The sequence below is a fragment of the Pseudophryne corroboree genome, chromosome 8, assembly GCF_028390025.1.
Source record: "Pseudophryne corroboree isolate aPseCor3 chromosome 8, aPseCor3.hap2, whole genome shotgun sequence".
NCBI lineage: Eukaryota > Metazoa > Chordata > Amphibia > Anura > Myobatrachidae > Pseudophryne > Pseudophryne corroboree.
Window position 1 is genome coordinate 352598942 of NC_086451.1, and position 18034 is coordinate 352616975.

An 18034-nucleotide genomic window follows, 5' to 3' on the forward strand; every position below is an offset into this window, starting at 1 on the left:
GAGTGCTATGTGAATGATTAAAGTGACAACTGTGTAACTTGCGGTATAATTTCTATTCTGGGAAGTACTGTAACCACTGACTCTTTTATGATTACATCTACTGTCATTTCTATTGAAGTCTGGTTTGTAGTCGGCAGTATCCCAGTTAAATTAACTTTTTGGAGCAGAAAATAGGATTTTAATACCTACCGGTAAATCCTTTTCTCTTAGTCCGTAGAGGATGCTGAGGATGCTTCAAGAACCATGGGGTATAGACGGGATCCGCAGGAGACATGGCCACTTTAAGACTTTAAAAGGGGTGTGAACTGGCTCCTCCCTCTATGCCCCTCCTCCAGACTCCAGTTATAGGAACTGTGCCCAGGGAGACAGACATTTCGAGGAAAAGAGTTTTATTTAATTTTAAACTAAGGTGAGATACATAACAGCTCACACCTCAAACACGCCGTACAACATGGCATTCAATAACAACGCATGCAACAGAATGAATAACATCAGCCACAGGCTGACTGAACTCAACACAAAATGTGTCTAACCATAACCAATAACTGCAGATACAGTACACACTGGGACGGGTGCCCAGCATCCTCTACGGACTAAGAGAAAAGGATTTACCGGTAGGTATTAAAATCCTTTTTTCTTATACGTCCTAGAGGATGCTGGGGATGCTTCAAGAACCATGGGGATTATACCAAAGCTCTAGAACGGGCAGGAGAGTGCGGATGACTCTGCAGCACCGATTGACCAAACAAAAGGTCCTCATCAGCCAGGGTATCAAACTTTTAAAACTTTGCAAAGGTGTTTGATCCTGACCAAGTAGCTGCTCGGCAAAGCTGTAATGCCGAGACCCCTCGGGCAGCCGCCCAGGATGAGCCCACCTTTCTGGTAGAATGGGCCATCACCGATTTCGATAACGCCAATCCCGCCGTAGAATGAGCCTGCTGAATCGTATTACAGATCCAGCGTGCAATAGTCTGCTTGGAAGCAAAAGCCCCAATCTTGTTGGGAGCCCACAGGACAAACAGAGCCTCTGTTTCCTAATCTGAGCCATTCTGGTGACATACATTTTCAAAGCTCTGACCACATCGAGAGACTTCGATTCCGCAAAGGCTTCAGTAGCCACTGGCACCACAATAGGCTGGTTTACGTGAAACGATTAAACAACTTTTGGCAGAAATTGCTGACGAGTTCTCAACTCCGCCCTATCTGCATGGAAGATTAAATAGGGGCTTTTGTGAGACAAAGCTGCTAACTCAGACACCCGCCTTGTAGAGGCCAAGGCCAAAAGCATGACTACTTTCCAAGTAAGGAATTTCAACTCAACCTTACGTAAAGGTTCAAACCAATGAGATTGCAGGAACTGCAACACCACATTAAGATCCCACGGTGCCACAAAGGGAGGTTGGATGTGCCGCACGCCTTTCACGAAAGTCTGAACTTCTGGAAGGGAGGCCAATTCTTTTTGAAAGAAAATTGATTAAGGCTGAAATTTGTACTTTAATAGAGCCAAACTTCAGGCCCACATCCACACCTGCTTGCAGAAAATGGAGAAAACGCCCCAGCTGGAATTCCTCCGTAGGAGCCTTCTTGGATTCACACCAAGACACACATATTTTCTCCAAATACGGTGATAATGTTTCGCCGTCACTTCTTTTCTAGCCTGAAGAAGTGTGGGAATGACTTCACTGGGAATACCCTTTCGGGCTAGGATTTGGTGTTCAACTGCCATGCCGTCAAACGCAGCCGCGGTAAGTCTTGCTACACACACGGAACTTGCTGTAACAGGTCCTCTCGTAGAGGAAGAGGCCAGGGATCTCCTATGAGTAATTCCTGAAGATCCGGATACCCCTCCCTCCTTGGCCAGTCTGGAACAATGAGTATCGCATTAACTCTTGTTCTTCTTATGATCTTTAACCCTTTTGGAATGAGTGGAAGTGGAGGGAACACATAGACCGACTGAAACACCCACGGTGTCACTAGGGCGTCCACCGCTATTGCTTTATGGTCCCTCGACCTGGAACAATATCTCTGAAGCTTCTTGTTGAGGCGAGACGCCATCATGTCTTTTTGAGGAATTCCCCAAAGACTTGTCACTTCTGCAAAGACCTCTTGATGAAGACCCCACTCTCCTGGATGGAGATTGTGTCTGCTGAGGAAGTCTGCTTCCCAGTTGTCCACTCCTGGAATGAAGACCGCTGACAGAGCGCTTGCATGTCTTTCCGCCCAGCTGAGAACTTTTGTGGCCTCTGCCATTGCCGCTCTGCTCTTTGTTCCGCCCTGGCGGTTTATGTGCGCCACTGCTATATGTTGTCCGGCTGAATCAAAACAGGCAGACCGCAAAGAAGATGTTCCGCTTGCAGAAGGCCGTTGTAAATGGCCCTTAATTCCAAAATGTTTATGTGCAGACAAGCTTCCTGGCTTGACCATTTTCCCTGGAAATTTTCCCCCTGTGTGACTGCTCCCCAGCCTCGAAGACTTGCATCCGTGGTCACCAGGATCCAATCCTGAATCCCGAACCTGGGATCTAGGAGATGAGAGCTGTGCAGCCACCACAGTAGGGAGATTCTGGTCCTGGAGGACAGGATTATTCTCCGGTGCATGTGCAGGTGAGACCCGGACCACTTGTCTAACAGGTCCCACTGAAACACTCTGGCATGGAAACTGTCAAACTGAATGGCCTCGTAGGCCGCCACCATCTTCCCCAGCAACCGAGTGCATTGATGGATCGACACTCTTGCCGGTTGTAGAATTTGTTTGACCATGTTCTGAATTTCCAGAGCCTTTTCCACTAGAAGAAAGACTCTGTGCAATTCTGTTTCCAGAATCATACCCAGGAATGACAGCCGTGTTGTCGGAACCAACTGTGACTTTGGCAAGTTTAGGAGCCAACCATGTTGTTGCAGAATTGTCAGGGAGAGCGTCATGTTCTGCAGTAATTGCTCCTTGGATCTCGCCTTTATAAGGAGATCGTCCAAGTACGGGATAATTGTGACTCCCTGCTTGCGCAGGAGAACCATCATTTCCGCCATCAATTTGGTGAAAATTTTCGGAGCCGTGGACAGACCAAACGGCAACGTCTGAAACTGATAATGGCAATCCTGCATTGCAAACCTCAGATAAGCCTGATGTGGAGGATAAATGGGAACATGCAAGTAGGCATCCTTTATATCTACCAACACCATAAAATCCCCCTCCTCCAGACTGGAGATCACTGCCCGGAGAGATTCCATCTTGAATTTGAATTTCCTTAGGTAGAAATTGAGGGATCTGAGGTTCAGGATAGGCCTGACTGAGCCGTCTGGCTTCGGGACCACAAAAAGGCTGGAATAAAACCCTTCTCCCTGTTGCAACAGGGGAACCCTGACAATGACCTGATTTAGACACAATTTTTGTATTGCATCGCATACCACCTCCCTGTCCTGAAGAGAAGCCGGTAAGGTCGATTTGAAAAATCGGCGAGGGGGAACATCTTGAAACTCTAGTTGGTAACCCTGGGACACTATTTCCAAAACCCATGGGTCTAGGGCCGACCGAGCCCAGAACTGACTGAAGAGTTTGAGACGTGCCCCCACAGGTGCTGACTCCTCCAGAGGAGACCCAGCGTCATGCGGTGGATTTGGCAGAAACCGGGGAGGACTTCTGCTCTTGGGAACTTGCCGCAGCCGGTGACCTTTGTCCCTTTCCTCTTCCCCTAGAAGTAAGGAAGGAAGTCCCTCTGCCTTTTTTGTACTGGGACGAAAGGACTGCATCTGATAGTGGTGCGTTTTCTTTTGTTGCGCAGGAACATAAGGTAAAAATTACGACTTACCCTCGGTAGCCGTAGATACCAGGTCAGTGAAGCCGTCACCAAACAAGACACCACCTTTATACGGCAGAGACTCCATAGCCTTCTTAGAGTCAGCATCAGCATTCCATTGACGAATCCACAATGCTCTCCTGGTTGAGACTGCCATGGCATTAGCCCTTGATCCCAAGAGGCCAATATCCCTCGCAGCTTCCTTTAGGTAGGCTGCAGCATCCCTGGTATGACCCAGTGTCAAAAGAACGCTATCCCTATCCAGGGTATCTATATCAGATGACAAGTTATCTGCCCATTTTTCAATAGCGCTACTCACCCATGCCGATGTCACGGCAGGTCTGAGCAGCGTACCCATAGTGACATAAATGGATTTTAATGTATTTTCCTGCTTACGATTCGCAGGTTCCTTTAGGGCTGCCGTTTCGGGGGACGGCAGCGCCACCTTTTTGGACAGCCGTGATGAAGCTTTGTCCACAGTGGGGGGTGACTCCCACTTTTCCGTATCCCCCGAGAGGAATGGATATGCCACCGGAATTCTCTTGGGAATCTGAAACTTCTTGTCAGGAGTTTCCCAAACCTTTTCAAAAAGAGTGTTCAGTTCATGAGAGGGAGGAAACGTTACCTCAGGTTTCTTTCCTTTATACATGCAGACCCTTGTATCAGGAACATCAGGTCCTCCGTGATATGTAACACGTCTCTTATCGCCACAATCATGTACTGAATGCTCTTGGCCAGTTTTGGATTTAATCTGGCATCACTATAGTCGACACTGGAGTCAGAGTCTGTGTCGGTATCTTTATCTGCTATCTGGGTAAATTAACGCTTTTGTGACCCCGAGGGGGTCTGAACCTGGGACAACACATCCTCTACGGATTTTTTCCATGCCTGGTTCTGAGACTCAGATTTATCTAATCTTTTATTCAACCGAGCCACATTCGCATTCAAAGCACTGAAAATATTTACCCAATCAGGAGTCGGCGGTGCCGACAGGGTCACTCCCGCAGCCGTTTCTTTCCCTAATCCAGTCTCCTCCTGGAAAGAGCTCTCTGCCTCAGACATGCCGACACACGTGCACCGACACCCACAAACACACTGGGCATATAGGGGACAGACCCACAGTAAAGCCTGTCAGAGAAACACAGAGGGAGTTTGCCAGCTCACAACCCAGCGCCTATCCCGGTTCTGAACACTTTTATATAAAGCCTCAGACCTACTAGCGCTTTTATAATGCATATACAGCATCAAATTTACTGTGCCCCCCCCCCCCCGTTTTGCACCCTGTTACTTGTACAGCAGTGGAGAGGAAGGCCAGCGTCTCTGCAGCTCCGTGGAGAGAAAATGGCGCTGGTGAGAGCTGTGGGGGCTAAGCCACACCCCCTCAATGGCGCACTTCAGCCCCGCTATTTTTCCACATATTTATACTGGTGGGGGTTCAGATTTAGTGCCTAGGCACTTAAAAACTACTTTGCCAGTCTCTATTGAGGATTTTCATGCTGCCCAGGGTGCCCCCCCGCGCGCGTCCTGCGCCCTGTAGTGCTGCTGAGGGAGCATGGCGCGCAGCGTGCGATCGCTGTGCGGTACCTCAGAATGCCGTCACTGAAGTCTTCTGATCTTCTTCTACTCACCTGTCTTCTGACTTCTGGCTCTGCAAGGGGGGTGACGGCAGGCTCTGGGAACGAGCATCTAGGCGTACCTAGCGATCAGACCCTCTGGGGCAATTGGTGTCCAGTAGCCTAAGAAGCAGAGCCCTTGAACTCACAGAAGTAGGTCTGCTTCTCTCCCCTCACTCCCACGATGCAGGGAGCCTGTTTTCAGCAGGTCTCCCTGAAAATAATAAACCTACCAAAAGTATTTTTCTGAAAAACTCAGGAGAGCTTCTCAGTGTGCAACCAGTCTCACTGGGCACAGATTCTAAACTGGAGTCTGGAGGAGGGGCATAGAGGGAGGAGCCAGTTCACACCCCTTTTAAAGTCTTAAAGTGCCCATGTCTCCTGTGGATCCCGTCTATACCCCATGGTTGAATGCAGCTGCGAGGCTAATCTTCCTTGCCAGACGTTCATCATCTGCAGATCCGCTCTGTCAGTCCCCCCATTGGTTACCGGTATTCTACCGTATTAAATATAAAATACTTTTACTCACATACAAGGCTATTAACCAAACTGCACCAACATACATCTCTTCACTCATCTCAAAATATCTCCCTACACGACCTCTCCGCTCTGCACAAGATCTACGTCTCTCATCCACACGCATTACTTGTTCACACTCAAAATTACAGGACTTTATCCGGGCTTCACCCACTCTATGGAATGCACTCCCACGCACAATAAGATTCGCCTCTAGTCTCCAAACCTTTAAATGTTCCCTGAAAACTCACCTCTTCAGACAAGCCTATCAAATTCCAGACCCACCCACATAACCTTCAGTGCTTCCCTATCTAATTACATCCTCTGTAGAGTATTTATAACATCACATATCTTGTCTTTCTTTAGTCTCACACCCTCCTGACACTTGGATAACTTTGTGGGGTATCATCATACAACCCATTAAGAACCTAGCAATCTGGTGGACCATTATGCAATAGGTAGCATCTATCCTTGTGTATCTATGCCTATTTCCCTATAGATTGTAAGCTTGCGAGCAGGGCCTTCCTACCTCTGTATCTGTCTGTTTTTACCCAGTTTTGTTCTATTACTGTTGTTCTAATTGTAAAGCGCAACGCAATATGCTGCGCTATATAAGAAACTGTTAATAAATAATAAATAATAATAATAATAAATGGTTCTTGAAGCATCCCCAGCATTCTCTAGGACGTATGAGAAATCTAATTTACAGTCATTTAAGACAAATAGAAAAGGCTATTAATTCCCTAAACAAATCTGTATCTTTATATAGAAAGATAAATAAGAATTTACTTACCGATAATTCTATTTCTCGTAGTCCGTAGTGGATGCTGGGAACTCCGTAAGGACCATGGGGAATAGCGGCTCCGCAGGAGACTGGGCACAAAAGTAAAGCTTTAGGACTACCTGGTGTGCACTGGCTCCTCCCCCTATGACCCTCCTCCAAGCCTCAGTTAGGATACTGTGCCCGGACGAGCGTACACAATAAGGAAGGATTTTGAATCCCGGGTAAGACTCATACCAGCCACACCAATCACACCGTATAACTTGTGATCTAAACCCAGTTAACAGTATGATAACAGAGGAGCCTCTAGAAAAGATGGCTCACTACAACAATAACCCGATTTAGTTAACAATAACTATGTACAAGTATTGCAGACAATCCGCACTTGGGATGGGCGCCCAGCATCCACTACGGACTACGAGAAATAGAATTATCGGTAAGTAAATTCTTATTTTCTCTGACGTCCTAGTGGATGCTGGGAACTCCGTAAGGACCATGGGGATTATACCAAAGCTCCCAAACGGGCGGGAGAGTGCGGATGACTCTGCAGCACCGAATGAGAGAACTCCAGGTCCTCCTCAGCCAGGGTATCAAATTTGTAGAATTTAGCAAAACGTGTTTGCCCCTGACCAAGTAGCTGCTCGGCAAAGTTGTAAAGCCGAGACCCCTCGGGCAGCCGCCCAAGATGAGCCCACTTTCCGTGTGGAATGGGCTTTTACAGATTTTGGCTGTGGCAGGCCTGCCACAGAATGTGCAAGCTGAATTGTACTACAAATCCAACGAGCAATAGTCTGCTTAGAAGCAGGAGCACCCAGCTTGTTGGGTGCATACAGGATAAACAGCGAGTCAGATTTTCTGACTCCAGCCGTCCTGGAAACATATATTTTCAGGGCCCTGATAACGTCTAGCAACTTGGAGTCCTCCAAGTCCCTAGTAGCCGCAGGCACCACAATAGGTTGGTTCAGGTGAAACGCTGAAAACACCTTAGGGAGAAACCGAGGACGAGTCCTCAATTCCGCCCTGTCCGTATGGAAAATCAGATAAGGGCTTTTACAGAATAAAGCCGCCAATTCTGACACGCGCCTGGCCCAGGCCAGGGCCAACATCTTTAAGTGGTTCAAACCAATGTGACATTTGGAACCCAAAAACTACATTGAGATCCCAAGGTGCCACTGGAGGCACAAAGGAGGCTGTATATGCAGTACCCCTTTTACAAACGTCTGCACTTCAGGGACTGAAGCTAGTTCTTTCTGGAAGAAAATTGACAGGGCCGAAATTTTAACCTTAATGGACCCCAATTTCAGGCCCATAGACACTCCTGTTTGCAGGAAATGTAGGAATCGACCCAGTTGAAATTCCTCCGTCGGGCCTTACTGGCCTCGCACCACGCAACATATTTTCGCCAAATGCGGTGATAATGTTTTGCGGTTACATCCTTCCTGGCTTTGATCAGGATAGGGATGACTTCATCCGGAATGCCTTTTTTCTTCAGGATCCGGCGTTCAACCGCCATGCCGTCAAACGCAGCCGCGGTAAGTCTTGGAACAGACAGGGTCCTTGCTGGAGCAGGTCCCTTCTTAGAGGTAGAGGCCACGGATCCTCCGTGAGCCTCTCTTGAAGTTCCGGGTACCAAGTCCTTCTTGGCCAATCCGGAGCCACGAATATAGTGCTTTACTCCTCTCTATCTTATAATTCTCAGTACCTTGGGTATGAGAGGCAGAGGAGGGAAAAATAAGAATTTACTTACCAATAATTCTATTTCTCATAGTCCGTAGTGGATGCTGGGGACTCCGTAAGGACCATGGGGAATAGCGGCTCCGCAGGAGACTGGGCACATCTAAAGAAAGCTTTAGGACTAACTAATGTGCACTGGCTCCTCCCCCTATGACCCTCCTCCAAGCCTCAGTTAGGATACTGTGCCCGGACGAGCGTACACAATAAGGAAGGATTTTGAATCCCGGGTAAGACTCATACCAGCCACACCAATCACACCGTATAACCTGTGATCTGAACCCAGTTAACAGCATGATAACAGAGGAGCCTCTGAAAGATGGCTCACAACAATAATAACCCGATTTTTGTAACAATAACTATGTACAAGTATTGCAGACAATCCGCACTTGGGATGGGCGCCCAGCATCCACTACGGACTATGAGAAATAGAATTATCGGTAAGTAAATTCTTATTTTCTCTAACGTCCTAAGTGGATGCTGGGGACTCCGTAAGGACCATGGGGATTATACCAAAGCTCCCAAACGGGCGGGAGAGTGCGGATGACTCTGCAGCACCAAATGAGAGAACTCCAGGTCCTCCTCAGCCAGGATATCAATTTTGTAGAATATTACAAACGTATTTGCTCCTGACCAAGTAGCTGCTCGGCAAAGTTGTAAAGCCGAGACCCCTCGGGCAGCCGCCCAAGATGAGCCCACCTTCCTTGTGGAGTGGGCATTTACAGATTTTTGGCTGTGGCAGGCCTGCCACAGAATGTGCAAGCTGAATTGTACTACAAATCCAACGAGCAATAGTCTGCTTAGAAGCAGGAGCACCCAGCTTGTTGGGTGCACACAGGATAAACAGCGAGTCAGATTTCCTGACTCCAGCAGTCCTGGAAACATATATTTTCAAGGCACTGACAACGTCTAGCAACTTGGAGGCCTCCAAGTTCCTAGTAGCCGCAGGCACCACCAATAGGCTGGTTCAGGTGAGACGCTGAAACCACCTTGGGGAGAAACTGAGGACGAGTCCTCAATTCCGCCCTGTCCGAATGGAAAATCAGATAAGGGCTTTTTCAGGATAAAGCCGCCAATTCTGACACGCGCCTGGCCCAGGCCAGGGCCAACAGCATGACCACTTTCCATGTGAGATATTTTAACTCCACAGATTTAAGTGGTTCAAACCAATGTGACTTTTGGAACCCAAAACTACATTGAGATCCCAAAGTGCCACTGGAGGCACAAAAGGAGGCTGTATATGCAGTACCCCTTTTACAAACGTCTGAACTTCAGGGACTGAAGCTAGTTCTTTTTGGAAGAAAATTGACAGGGCCGAAAATTTGAACCTTAATGGACCCCAATTTCAGGCCCATAGACACTCCTGTTTGCAGGAAATGTAGGAATCGACCCAGTTGAATTTCCTCCGTCGGGCCTTACTGGCCTCGCACCACGCAACATATTTTCGCCAATTGCGGTGATAATGTTTTTGCGGTTACATCCTTCCTGGCTTTGATCAGGATAGGGATGACTTCATCCGGAATGCCTTTTTTCCTTCAGGATCCGGCGTTCAACCGCCATGCCGTCAAACGCAGCCGCGGTAAGTCTTGGATCAGACAGGGTCCTTGCTGGAGCAGGTCCCTTCTTAGAGGTAGAGGCCACGGATCCTCCGTGAGCATCTCTTGAAGTTCCGGGTACCAAGTCCTTCTTGGCCAATCCGGAGCCACAAATATAGTGCTTTCTCCTCTCCATCTTATCAATCTCAGTACCTTGGGTATGAGAGGCAGAGGAGGGAACACATACACTGACTGGTACACCCACGGTGTTACCAGAGCGTCTACAACTATTGCCTGAGGGTCTCTTGACCTGGCGCAATACCTGTCGAGTTTTTTAATCATGTGGACGACTTCTGGGTGAAGTCCCCACTCTCCCGGGTGGAGGTCGTGCTGAGGAAGTCTGCTTCCCAGTTGTCCACTCCCGGAATGAATACTGTTGACAGTGCTATCACATGATTTTCCGCCCAGCGAAGAATCCCTGCAGCTTCTGCCATTGCCCTCCTGCTTCTTGTGCCACCCTGTCTGTTTACGTGGGTGACTGCCATGATGTTGTCCGACTGGATCAACACCGGCTGACCTTGAAGCAGAGGTCTTGCTAAGCTTAGAGCATTGTAAATGGCCCTTAGCTTCAGGATATTTATGTGAAGTGATGTATCCAGGCTTGACCCTAAGCCCTGGATATTCCTTCCCTGTGTGACTGCTCCCCAGCCTCGCAGGCTGGCATCCGTGGTCACCAGGACCCAGTCCTGAATGCCGAATCTGCGGCCCTCTAGAAGATGAGCACTCTGCAACCACCACATGATGGATACCCTTGTCCTTGGTGACAGGGTTATCCGCTGATGCATCTGAAAATGCGACCCGGACCATTTGTCCAGTAGGTTCCACTGGAAAGTTCTTGCGTGGAATCTAACGAATGGGATTGCTTCGTAGGAAGCCACCATTTTTACCCAGAACCCTTGTGCATTGATGCACTGAGACTTGGTTCGGTTTTAGGAGGTTCCTGACTAGCTCGGATAACTCCCTGGCTTTCTCTTCCGGGAGAAACACCTTTTTTCTGGACTGTGTCCAGGAACATCCCTAGGAAACAGAATACAAGTCGTCGGAACCAGCTGCGATTTTGTAATATTGAGAATCCAATCATGCTGCCGCAACACTACCTGAGATAGTGCTACACCGACTTCCAACTGTTCCCTGGATCTTACCCTTATCAGGGAATCGTCCAAGTAAGGGATAACTAAAATTCCCTTCCTTCGAAGGGATATCATTTCGGCCATTACCTTGGTAAAGACCCGGGGTGCCGTGGACCATCCCTACGGCAGCGTCTGAACTGATAGTGACAGTTCTGTACCATAACCTGAGGTACCCTTGGTGAGAAGGGTAAATTTTGACATGAAGGTAAGCATCCTTGATGTCCCGAGACATTATGTAGTCCCCTTCTTCCAGGTTCGCAATCACTGCTCTGAGTGACTCAATCTTGAATTTGAACCTCTGTATGTAAGTGTTCAAAGATTTTAGATTTTAGATTTAGAATCGGTCTCACCGGGCCGTCTGGCTTCGGTACCACAATAGTGTGGAATAATACCCCGTTCCCTGTTGCAGGAGGGGTACCTTGATTATCACCTGCTGGGAATACAGCTTGTGAATGGCTTCCAAAACTGCCTCCCTGTCAGAGGGAGACGTCGGTAAAGCCGACTTTTGGAAACGGCGAGGGGGAGACGTCTCGAATTTCAATATGTACCCTTGAGATATCACCTGAAGGATCCAGGGGTCTACTTGCGAGTGAGCCCACTGCGCACTGAAATTCATTGAGAACGGGCCCCCACCGTGCCTGAGCTTGTAAGGCCCTAGCGTCATACTGAGGGCTTTTGCAGAGGCGGGAAAGGATTTCTGTTCCTGGGAACTGGGTAATCTCTTCAGCCTTTTTCCTCTCCCTCTGTCACGAGCAGAAAAGAGGAACCTTTTGTCCGCTTGCCAACAAAGGACTGCGCCTGATAATACGGCGTCTTATTTTGAGAGGCGACCTGGGGTACAAACGTGGATTTCCCAGTTGTTGCCGTGGCCACCAGGTCTAAAAGACCGACCCCAAATGTCCCCTTTCAAAGGCAATACTTCCAAATGCCGTTTGGAATCCGCATCACCTGACCATTTTACTGGTAGAATTGGACAACGCACTTATACTTGATGCCAGTCGGCAAATATTCCGCTGTGCATCATGCATATATAGAAATGCATCTTTTAAATGCTCTATAGGCAATAATATACTATCCTTATCTAGGATATCAATATTTCCAGTCAGGGAATCCGACCATGCCAACCCAGCACTGCACCTCCAGGCTGAGGCGATTGCTGGTCGCAGTATAACACCAGTATGTGTGTGAATACATTTTTGGATACCCTCCTGCTTTCTATCAGCAGGATCCTTAAGGGCGGCCATCTCATGAGAGGGTAGAGCCCTTGTTCTTACAAGCGTGTGAGCGCCTTATCCCCCCTAGGGGGTGTTTCCCAACGCACCCTAACCTCTGGCGGGAAAGGGTATACAGCCAATACTTTTTAAGAAATTATCAATTGTTATCGGGGGGAAACCCACGCATCATCACACACCTCATTTTATTACTCAGATTCAGGAAAACTACAGGTAGTTTTTCCCTCACCGAACATAATACCCCTTTTTGGTGGTACTCGTATTATCAGAAATGTATAAAACATTTTCCATTGTCTCAATCATGTAACGTGTGGCCCTACTGGAAATCACGGTTGTCTCTTCACCGTCGACACAGGAGTCAGTATCCGTGTCGGCGTCTGTATCTGCCATCTGAGGTAACGGGCGCTTTAGAGCCCCTGACGGCCTATGAGACGTCTGGACAGGCACAAGCTGAGTAGCCGGCTGTCTCATGTCAACCACTGTTTTTTTATACAGAGCTGAAACTGTCACGCAATTTTCAACAGTACATCCACTCAGGTGTCGACCACCTAGGTGGTGACATCACTGTTACAGACACTCTGCTCCGTCTCCACATCATTTTTCTCCTCATACATGTCGACACAAACGTACCGACACACAGCACACACACAGGGAATGCTCTGATAGAGGACAGGACCCCACTAGCCCTTTGGGGAGACAGAGGGAGAGTATGCCAGCACACACCAGAGCGCTATATATAGATACAGGGATAACCTTATATAAGTGTTTTTCCCCTTATAGCTGCTGTATGTTTTAATACTGCGCCTAATTAGTGCCCCCCTCTCTTTTTTTTAACCCTTTCTGTAGTGTAGTGACTGCAGGGAAGAGCCAGGGAGCTTCCCTCCAACTGAGCTGTGAGGGAAAATGGCGCCAGTGTGCTGAGGAGATAGGCTCCGCCCCCTTTTCGGCGGCCTTATCTCCCGTTTTTCTGTATATTCTGGCAGGGGTTAAATGCATCCATATAGCCCAGGAGCTATATGTGATGTATTTTTTGCCATGTAAGGTATTTTTATCATGTTTTATTGCGTCTCAGGGCGCCCCCCCCAGCGCCCTGCACCCTCAGTGACCGGAGTATGAAGTGTGCTGAGAGCAATGGCGCACAGCTGCAGTGCTGTGCGCTACCTTATTGAAGGCAGGAACGTCTTCTGCCGCCGATTTTTCCGGACCTCTTCGCTCTTCTGGCTCTGTAAGGGGGCCGGCGGCGCGGCTCCGGGACCCATCCAGGCTGGGCCTGTGATCGTCCCTCTGGAGCTAATGTCCAGTAGCCAAGAAGCCCAATCCACTCTGCACTCAGGTGAGTTCGCTTCTTCTCCCCTTAGTCCCTCGATGCAGTGAGCCTGTTGCCAGCAGGTCTCACTGAAAATAACAAAACTAAACTAAAACTTTCACTAAGAAGCTCAGGAGAGCCCCTAGTGTGCACCCTTCTCGTCGGGCACAGAAATCTAACTGAGGCTTGGAGGAGGGTCATAGGGGGAGGAGCCAGTGCACACCAGTTAGTCCTAAAGCTTTCTTTAGATGTGCCCAGTCTCCTGCGGAGCCGCTATTCCCCATGGTCCTTACGGAGTCCCCAGCATCCACTTAGGACGTTAGAGAAACATACACTGACTGGTACACCCACGGTGTTACCAGAGCGTCTACAGCTATTGCCTGAGGGTCCCTTGACCTGGCGCAATACCTGTCGAGTTTTTTGTTGAGGCGGGACGCCATCATGTCCACCTTTGGTTTTACCCAACGGTTTATAATCATGTGGAAGACTTCTGGGTGAAGTCCCCATTCTCCCGGGTGGAGGTCGTGTCTGCTGAGGAAGTCTGCTTCCCAGTTGTCCACTCCCGGAATGAATACTGCTGACAGTGCTATCACATGATTTTCCGCCCAGCGAAGAATCCTTGCAGCTTCTGCCATTGACTGCTTCTTGTGCTACCCTGTCTGTTTACGTGGGTGACTGCCGTGATGTTGTCCGACTGGATCAACCCGGCTGACCTTGAAGCAGAGGTCTTTCTAAGCTTAGAGCATTGTAAATGGCTCTTAGCACCAGGATATTTATGTGAAGTGATGTCTCCAGGCTTGACCATAAGCCCTGGAAATTTCTTCCCTGTGTGACTGCTCCCCAGCCTCGCAGGCTGGCATCCGTGGTCACCAGGACCCAGTCCTGAATGCCGAATCTGCGGCCCTCTAGAAGATGAGCACTCTGCAACCACCACAGGAGGGACACCCTTGTCCTTGGTGACCGGGTTATCCGCTGATGCATCTGAAGATGCAACCCCGACCATTTGTCCAGCAGGTCCCACTGGAAAGTTCTTGCGTGGAATCTGCCGAATGGGCTTGCTTCGTAAGAAGCCACCATTTTTCCCAGAACCCTTGTGCATTGATGCACTGAGACTTGGCCTGGTTTTAGGAGGTTCCTGACTAGCTCGGATAACTAATAAAGAGAAGAAGAGTAAAGAAAAAGTGACCTTTGTTGGGAGCACTCGCTCTTGGAAACAATTGTAATTTAATATATACGTAGTAATTTGAATGTATTAAAACATAACCTTTAATTACTGTGAAGTAAAATAAGAGTACACCAGAAATTTCTAGGATTAAAAATATGATTAAACCATCAGTTTGAAACTAAGACTGTGAATATATAGATGAATGTATAAGGCAAAAAATGAGGCACAAAAAATATATATATATATACCTGCGGCAAAAAATACAACAAAGAATACGGCAAAGAATACGGCAAAAAAGCCCAGCCCTTCAGGCATTGATGTCTGGGTTTAGTGTAATAGCCGATGTATTGCCATCAGGAAAACCTACAACACCTGGTATTCCTTAGTGGTCAACCACCTAAGTACTGACCAGGCCCAACACCGTATTGCTTCCAAGATCAGACGAGATTGGGCATGCGCGGTGTGGTATGGTAGTAGATTTAAAGTACATCAGGCAAGACCCTGCAGCTGGTATGCAGCTATTGAATACACTATAAGCCTGATTGTTATGATGGGCAGATGATCTCTAAACAGAGAAACATATGTTTGACCATCATTGCACCAAATTGTACCCCAAGTGTATAGGTATGCGAAGGTTTAAATCATATGGTCAATGAATTTTGCAGACAGGAACCGCCTGTATGTTGCTTTTTTTGTGCTATGCAACATCATTGAGGAAGGGTTTTTATCGTTTGGTAAGGTCAGGATAAACCCTTTGTTACACTGAGGACATGCCAACAAAATTAGTAAACATCCAAGCATAAATATGTTATGAGATAATATAGTAATATTAAAGTTAAAGCTGGATTAGCCTAAAACATTCCACAATCCTCCCCCTCCACCCTCACAAAAAGGTATAGGGCAGAAAGTGAAAATGGACCAGAAAACATATTTGTTAACTGAGAAAACAGATTTGGAACGGTGGATTAGGTAGATAGGAAGTATATCTCCAGAGACCAAAATCTCTATTATCCACAGATAGGCTAACTAACCCAGTAGAGCCTGAAAAGACTGTCTTTGTAGCAGTATTGTTGGGCTAGTATGCTTTCAATAAAACAGTCATGCATGTATCCACAGTGTATCCACAATGTATCAATCAGTGGTTGTAACATATATCCATATCAGGTATCAATTGTGTTATCATAACAAGGTTATATACTCTGGTTTTGTGCCTGTATTTAGGACCTGTATAGAGAGATCCCAGTGCTGATTTCACAGGAGTAGAAAAGTGACAACACCTGTACATTAATTGCCAGCTCGGATAACTCCCTGGCTTTCTCCTCCGGGAGAAACACCTTTTTCTGGACTGTGTCCAGAATCATCCCTAGGAACAGAAAACGAGTCGTCGGAACCAGCTGCGATTTTGGAATATTGAGAATCCAACCGTGCTGTCGCAACACTACCTGAGATAGTGCTACACCGACCTCCAACTGTTCCCTGGATCTTACCCTTATCAGGAGATCGTCCAAGTAAGGGATAACTAAAACTCCCTTCCTTCGAAGGAGTATCATCATTTCGGCCATTACCTTGGTAAAGACCCGGGGTGCCGTGGACCATCCAACGGCAGCGTCTGAAACTGATAGTGACAGTTCTGTACCACAAACCTGAGGTACCCTTGGTGAGAAGGGTAAATTGGGACATGAAGGTAAGCATACTTGATGTCCAGAGACACCATGTAGTCCCCTTCTCTTGAATTTGAACCTCTGTATGTAAGTGTTCAAAGATTTTAGATTTAAAATCGGTCTCACCGAGCCGTCCGGCTTCGGTACCACAACAGTGTGGAATAATACCCCTTTCCCTGTTGCAGGAGGGGTACCTTGATTATCACCTGCTGGGAATACAGCTTGTGAATGGCTTCCAAAACTGCCTCCCTGTCTCTTGTAAAGCCCCAGCGTCATGCTGAGGGCTTGGCAGAGGCGGGAGAGGGCTTCTGTTCCTGGGAACTGGCTGATTTCTGCAGCCTTTTTCCTCTCCCTCTGTCACGGGGCAGAAAATGAGGAACCTTTTGCCCACTTGCCCTTATGGGAACGAAAGGACTGCGCCTGATAATACGGCGTCTTCTTATGTTGAGAGGCGACCTGGGGTAAAAACGTGGATTTCCCAGCTGTTGCCGTGGCCACCAGGTCTGAAAGACCGACCCCAAATAACTCCTCCCCTTTATAAGGCAATACTTCCATATGCCATTTGGAATCCGCATCACCTGACCACTGTCGTGTCCATAACCCTCTTCTGGCAGAAATGGACAGCGCACTTACTCTTGATGCCAGTCGACAAATATCCCGCTGTGCATCACACATATATAGAAATGCATCTTTTAAATGCTCTATAGGCAATAATATACTGTCCCTATCTAGGGTATCAATATTTCTCTAACGTCCTAAGTGGATGCTGGGGACTCCGTCAGGACCATGGGGAATAGCGGCACCGCAGGAGACAGGGCACAAAAATAAAGCTTTAGGATTAGGTGGTGTGTACTGGCTCCTCCCCCTATGACCCTCCTCCAAGCCTCAGTTAGGTTTTTGTGCCCGTCCGAGCAGGGTGCAATCTAGGTGGCTCTCCTAAAGAGCTGCTTAGAAAAAGTTTTTAAGTTTTTTATTTTCAGTGAGTCCTGCTGGCAACAGGCTCACTGCATCGAGGGACTTAGGGGAGAGAATTTCAACTCACTTGCGTGCAGGATGGATTGGATTCTTAGGCTACTGGACACCATTAGCTCCAGAGGGAGTCGGAACACAGGTCTCACCCTGGGGTTCGTCCCGGAGCCGCGCCGCCGACCCCCCTTACAGATGCTGAAGATTGAAGGTCCGGAAACAGGCGGCAGAAGGCTCTTCAGTCTTCATGAAGGTAGCGCACAGCACTGCAGCTGTGCGCCACTGTTGTCACACACTTCACACCAAGCGGTCACGGAGGGTGCAGGGCGCTGCTGGGGGCGCCCTGGGCAGCAATATTTAATACCTTTATGGCAAAAGAATAAATCACATATAGCCATTGAGGCTATATGTATGTATTTAACCCATGCCAGATATCTAAAACTCCGGGAGAAAAGCCCGCCGAAATAGGGGGCGGGGCTTATTCTCCTCAGCACACAGCGCCATTTTCCTGCTCAGCTCCGCTGTGAGGAAGGCTCCCAGGACTC

At 48.1% G+C, this 18034-nt stretch overlaps 1 protein-coding gene and 1 pseudogene across 2 annotated transcripts in view; both read right to left on the minus strand.

The window, feature by feature from the left end:
* The window catches only part of DOCK11 (dedicator of cytokinesis 11), a 981167-nt gene that overhangs the window by 826861 nt on the left and 136272 nt on the right, over window positions 1-18034 (minus strand). The gene's annotated exons all lie outside the window — the stretch shown is intronic.
* On the minus strand, window positions 15223-15341 carry LOC134951669 (5S ribosomal RNA; annotated as a pseudogene).